The following is a 7,201-nucleotide window of genomic DNA, read 5'->3' on the forward strand; positions in this document are numbered from 1 at the left end:
GAGCGCCATCGAGGAGCGCCAACTCGGGAACAGGAGCACTATCGGGGAGCACCAACTCAGAAACAGGAGCGCCATCAGGGGGCGTCAACTCAGGAACAGGAGCGCCATCGAGGAGCGCCAACTCAGGAACAGGAGCGCTATCGGGGAGCGCCAACTCGGAAACAGGAGCGCCATCGGGGGGCGTCAACTCAGGAACAGGAGCGCCATCGGGGGGCACCAACTCAGGAACAGGAGCGCCATCGAGCAGCGGCCACTCAGGAACAGAAGTGCCATTTAGGGACACCAACTTGGGAACAGAAGCACCATCGGAGAGCGCCAACATGGAAACAGAAGCGCCATTGGGGGGCGCCAACTCAGGAACAGGAGCGCCATCGAGGAGCGCCCACTCAGGAACAGAAGTGCCATTTAGGGACACCAACTTGGGAACAGAAGCGCCATCGGAGAGCGCCAACATGGAAACAGAAGCGCCATTGGGGGGCGCCAACTCAGGAACAGGAGCGCCATCGGGGGGCGCCAACTCAGGAACAGGAGCGCCATCGAGGAGCGCCCACTCAGGAACAGAAGTGCCATTTAGGGACACCAACTTGGGAACAGAAGCGCCATCGGAGAGCGCCAACATGGAAACAGAAGCGCCATTGGGGGGGCACCAACTCGGGAACAAAAACCAGCTGCATGGAGCCTGGCGAAGAGGCTTCGGGAGTCAGCTGCGAGGACCCTGGAGAAACATCTTGAATCAGCTGCGAGGACCCTGGAGAGGCGTCCGAAGTCAGCTGCGAAAACACTGGAGACAGTTCTTGAATCAGCTGCTTAGACCCTGGAGAGACGTCTTGAATCAGCTGCTTGAACCCTGGAGGGATGTCTTGAATCAGCTGCTTGAACCCTGGAGGGACGTCTTGAATCAGCTGCTTGAACCCTGGAGGGACGTCTTGAATTAGCTGCTTGGAACCTGAAGAGGCTTCTTGAATCAGTTGCTTGGGACCTGAAGAGACTTCGTGAATCAGCTGCTTGGACCCTGGTAGTGGCAGCAGCAGAGCTGAAGGAGAATTGTCTGTAGTAGACTGTGGCTTGAACTCTGCAGACTGTAACATAAAACTTGGAACTTTGACAGGAAACAAAACTGGAGAGGACTTGGAACTGTTCGACTCTGTCTGGGTGGCAGGAGGGCCCGAACGTACAAACAGACCATTTTTGAAACCCTGACCTGCTGACACCTAGAACCGACAGAAACAGTTGAATACGGAACAGGTTTAGACAAACTAGAATTCATGGAACCTGACTTAGAGACATGACTGACTTGGATAGACGGACTAGAAACCGACAAGATCGACGGACTATACAAAGTTTCAAACTGATTAGGAGTCGTTAAAACAGACGGAACCGGCAAAGGACTCACCCGAACTTGAGTACCTGAAACTGGAGCCGGTGAACAAACAAAAAGACCCCTGGAGCCCTTGGGGTCACTAAACAAACGATCCTGACTGGATCCTAACATGGCTGTGGGACGGTTACGAGCATTAGTAGCGGGCACTGGCACCCGGACCACATCAGCAGTGGGCACTGGGGGAAATTTAACATCCCCAGTGGGCACTGGATGCCGGGTATAAGCTGCAGTGGGCGCTTTGCTGCGTGAAAATTTTGCTCTCATGAGGCCCTCGAACACCTTAACCGAGTTCAGCACAGCTCCCCTGTCAGACCACAGCTGCCTGGCCCACTCACGAGCGGCACCCCTCAGTCTAGACATTATGAATCGTACCTTGTCGATTTCAGCTGGCTGGGGGTCCAGAAGGTGCTGCAGGTAGAGCTGGCTCTGCAGAAGGAAGCCGTCGACAAATGAGTCGCTTCCATCATATGGAGCTGGCCTACTAAGCGGTAGGGTCTGAGGAAACCTCATGGAGTAAAACTCCGGGAAAACATGAACAAAATACATCTCGCTGTGTCCTAGTAGGGGGAACTATTATGTCACGGTGGGGCTAAGGCAAGACAATGGGGGTGCGGACACACACGCAGAGATGTAGATATGAACAAAGGATTTATTATTAACGACAGCAGAACACAATAGTTTTAAACTTGGCTAAACTAGAGCTAGGAACATGGCTAAACTAGAGCTAGGAACATGGCTAAACTAGAGCTAGGAACATGGCTAAACTAGAGCTAGGAACATGGCTAAACTAGAGCTAGGAACATGGCTAAACTAGAGCTAGGAACATGGCTAAACTAGAGCTAGGAACATGGCTAAACTAGAGCTAGGAACATGGCTAATCTAGAGCCAGGAACATGACTAAACTAGAGCTAGGAACATGGCTAAACTAGAGCTAGGAACATGGCTAAACTAGAGCTAGGAACATGGCTAAACTAGAGCTAGGAACATGGCTAAACTAGAGCTAGGAACATGGCTAAACTAGAGCTAGGAAAATGGCTAAACAAGAGCTAGGAACAGAAGCTAGAAACCTGGAGCTTAGGAACAACCTGGAGCTAGAAACCTGGAGCTATACACAGCAGCTACTGTATACACAGGAGCTATACACAGGAGCTATACACAGGAGCTATACACAGGAGCTATACACAGGAGCTAAACACAGGAGCTAAACACAGGGGGGTATTCCAGAAAGCGGGTTTAACAAACTTCAAACTTAAACCTGAACTCCGAGTTGACTTATCTCGCCGTGTCATAGCCGGAGTTTTCTGTTCCAGTAAAGCGGTTCAGGGTTAGATTACTCAACTCTGAGTAGATTAAACCCAGCAGAAGCGCGTTCACGGTTACCTATAAACAGGCATTCTCAATGGAGTGGTGATAAATGGATTCATCATGGATGTGAATGAAAGAAAAAGTAGTCCGTAATATTTTACACCAATAGAAGTGTTTATTTTAATGTTTGCATGTGCAGATCATGAAAATGTTTTAAATGTAAAAGTAATACAGCATCGTCCGTAAAAAAAGATGTCGCAAATGGCAAAAAAAAGTTCGTTAAATGTGAGTTAATGCATGAGTTTAAATTCAATAAAAAAACTTGTTGAAACATAATTCAACATTTAGCAGAAGGATAGGGCAAAATGTTTAATATGTCAGTTTGTCACGATTTTACACGTTTTTTCCCTTTCATTTACTCAATCTAGGTGTAATCCAAGTGGAATCAGATGCACATAGCAGCAGATAAAAATAAAATACAAAAACTGTCTATGTTCAAGGCATGTTTATTACATGTAAATCATTAGTCTGTAGTGCATAAACTGTGGAATATTAAGAACTGCATTGGTACAGTCTGAACACTTTTTATTGCCATCTCTCCAGTGATTGGTGGTTTGAGCCTCCTGCAATTGTTAGTGATCTAAATGTCCCTAGATCCTGATGAGTATAAATAATGTTCTTTAATACAAAAAAAAAACACTGTTGAAGGACAATAAAGAAACCATCTCCGCTGCCTCAGAGTGGGATGATACTGGGAGGCCTACAGAGGAACAGTATATGTTGAACATAGAGCATGGCATTTCATTTGATCTACCATTATAATGTGTGTGACTGTCCTCTAACAGAATGTGATGGGCAGTTCCGAATCAGATGAGGGACCATCCACCTCCAAAGCTCAGCTTAGAACAGTAAAAATGTCTTACCAAATATCTGAAATATTTAGAACACATTAAGCTATGTTTGATCATAACATGCTATTTTTGTCTCTTTCTTTCAAGTTGGGTGTAAATAAAATTGACTATACAAGGTCTATCTGGAGAAACAAATTGCAAAGTGTGATCCTCAGGTGGAGCATATAAAACAGACAAGGCTAGAAATTCAGTTGCTTGAATTTAAGATGGGTGTCGGTGCTACGGGTGTATAAATATAAATGTTCTCACTAAAGAATAAGGACAAGGAAATAAACTTGTTGCATTGTTTTATTTTCAGTGATCATGCACAAAGTCTGACCATTTGGCTTCAATGTTTGTAATGTGGGGAGCATCACATAGGATCTTGATGAAAGCATCTGCATAAGATGGAGAACAGGAGGTTGCAGAACATGTATTAAATGTTACACTGTTTTATTTGACATTTATTCGTTTTTTAAGATAATGGTCACTACCTGTATGTGGAGGGATATTCTGTCTGCTGTTCAAATAATAAAAGACAACATTTTAATAAAATAAAATCCACATCTGTCAGCTACCCACCCACACACAACTGTAACATATATGCATATGATAATATGTGTAAAAAAAAATACTTGAACAGACCCATAACAGGGCAGTTGCAACATTCATTGATATGTAGTAAAATCATTCTTTAACATAATTTTGCAAAGACTTTTTTTGTACAGACAGGGTTTTCACTCATTAATGTGGCTGTAAAAATACTACTACCAGTAAAATTATACACACACACACACACACACACACACACACACACACACATATACAGTGTATCACAAAAGTGAGTACACCCCTCACATTTCTGCAGATATTTAAGTATATCTTTTCATGGGACAACACTGACAAAATGACACTTTGACACAATGAAAAGTAGTCTGTGTGCAGCTTATATAACAGTGTAAATTTATTCTTCCCTCAAAATAACTCAATATACAGCCATTAATGTCTAAACCACCGGCAACAAAAGTGAGTACACCCCTAAGAGACTACACCCCTAAATGTCCAAATTGAGCACTGCTTGTCATTTTCCCTCCAAAATGTCATGTGATTTGTTAGTGTTACTAGGTCTCAGGTGTGCATAGGGAGCAGGTGTGTTCAATTTAGTAGTACAGCTCTCACACTCTCTCATACTGGTCACTGAAAGTTCCAACATGGCACCTCATGGCAAAGAACTCTCTGAGGATCTTAAAAGACGAATTGTTGCGCTACATGAAGATGGCCAAGGCTACAAGAAGATTGCCAACACCCTAAAACTGAGCTGCAGCACAGTGGCCAAGATCATCCAGCGTTTTAAAAGAGCAGGGTCCACTCAGAACAGACCTCGCGTTGGTCGTTCAAAGAAGCTGAGTGCACGTGCTCAGCATCACATCCAACTGCTGTCTTTGAAAGATAGGCGCAGGAGTGACTTTTGTGATACACTGTATATATATATATATATATATATATATATATAACATTCCATCCATAATGTTATAATTAATGTTATAACAAACCTTTTTATTAATATTGTGATTATTGTGATTAATAATGTTGCAGCTGCCCGTTGTGGCAACTGTCCCCACTCTCCCTGAATTGACTGACTGTGATAAAAACGGAAAGGTTTGCGAATAAATCCATCCGAATAAACTAAGTTTAATGACTCGTTCCCGACTAAGATCTGTTCAAATGCTTAGCGCGTCGGTATCCACTGGATCCTGGAGTAAAGAACACGCCGGGTTTACATGAGAAAAGTGTGAGTAACCCCGGGTTAGGTTTAAGTTCACCTGCCAGCGAGCAGGTTAGCTTCAGAGCGTAAGTTGCTATAGTAACTGACACAGGCTCTCTTTAATCTCGGTTTCTGGAACAGAAAACCCAGAGTCTTCCTTAATTCTGAGTTAACTTACCTGGTTTAATCACTTAACCCGCTTTCTGGAATACCCCCCAGGTAGTGATGTGACATTTGAAGCGAGGCTTCGGAGCCTGTGTCGAGCAAAAAGGGGCGTGTCAAATGAAGCCCCGGTTCGAGGCGTGTATTGTGACGTAAAAAAATCACGTGACTGATGACAAACGAGGCTTCGGATTCAGTGGGACACGTCATCGTTTCATTTTGCGTGCCGCAACCGCATAAAGAGGGTTTGAACCGCAAGGCACTTTGTGGGTTTTGAGTTGGCGTTGTTTGGTGTGGTTGCGAGGCGATTGGAGTGTGCGTTACAGTTAGTTTGTAAAGTTTAGTAATAACATTATAGATTATATCAGTTATAATTATTATAGTAATATTATCAGTTATTAATATAATTATATCAAATATTTATATTATTAGGTTAGGGTTTAGTAGACTAGTTAGTTGAGTAGTTTAGTGTTTTATATATACAGTATATATATATATATATATATATATATATATATATGCATATGTGTGTGTGTATGTGTGTGTATAATGTAATATCATTCACTGATTGCTGTTTTTGTACCCTTGTACACTTATAGGTGACCTTTGGCATTTGCTGGACTCCAATGTGGGACAGAGCAGGCACAATTCGAGTGCAATAGTTGATGCAACCATTGAAGTTGACAGATACTTATCTGAAGTAAACCTGCCCAGACAAGAATATCCACTCATGTACTGGAGCAAACATAAATATATATATCCACATTTATATAAGTTGGCACAAACGTTTTTATGCATTCCAGCCTCCTCAGTGCCATGTGAAAGGGTATTCTCTAAGGCTGGGGAGATTGTATCCAAAAAAAGGAATCGCCTAAACCCCAACACTGTTAAAAAGCTTATGTTTTTAAATAAAAATCAATAAGTTGAATTTGTCCCTTCTCCATACTTCTTTGTCGTAGTTTACTGTCCTTCACTCAAAGTTCAATAAACACATCATTCATAAAGCACTCTTGCACTCCCAGTTTAATAAGCACATTTACATTCAGTGTCAGTGTCATTATTGTTGTATTTATTTTAAGTGTTTATCATCACTTAATACCTAATAATATTTCCTAGCAAACAACCTTTTATATTCATTGATACAGAGTGGCAAAGATGGTTGATTTCCTATATAGACATTCAAAGATACTCTGGCTCAGATTACTGTAGATTGTCATATTTCTCTTTTAACAGCAGGTGTCACTAGTGAGAACAGTTCATGAAGTAATGAACCTTTTGGCGAATCTTTGGACTGGAAAGCCCCATTGGTTCATGAGGCTTCATTTTGCCATTACTAAACACAGGAGCTAAACACAGGAGCTAAACACAGGAGCTAAACAGAAGTCCAAACCAAACCAAAATCGTTCCCAGAGTCTGTGGAGAAGCTGCCTCCTTAAATCAGGAGCAGCTGGAGCTAATTAGTTCAAATGAACCAATTGTGAGAGAGGGAGTGGCAGGAGACAGCGTGTGCTCCCAGTGAAAGAGGGGTGTGGCACATAGGCACACTGGAGCACACAAAGGCTCCAAGTGTGACAATATGGACAGTGAAACTTTGCAGAACAAAAACTAATGACATATTACAGGTTGCAAATTTGCACCAATGAAGAAAAGGAAGGCTAAGCAAATTAAGGTAATCACCAAAATAAACTCCCTCCTTAA

The sequence above is a fragment of the Trichomycterus rosablanca genome, chromosome 12, assembly GCF_030014385.1.
Source record: "Trichomycterus rosablanca isolate fTriRos1 chromosome 12, fTriRos1.hap1, whole genome shotgun sequence".
NCBI classification, from domain to species: Eukaryota; Metazoa; Chordata; class Actinopteri; order Siluriformes; family Trichomycteridae; genus Trichomycterus; species Trichomycterus rosablanca.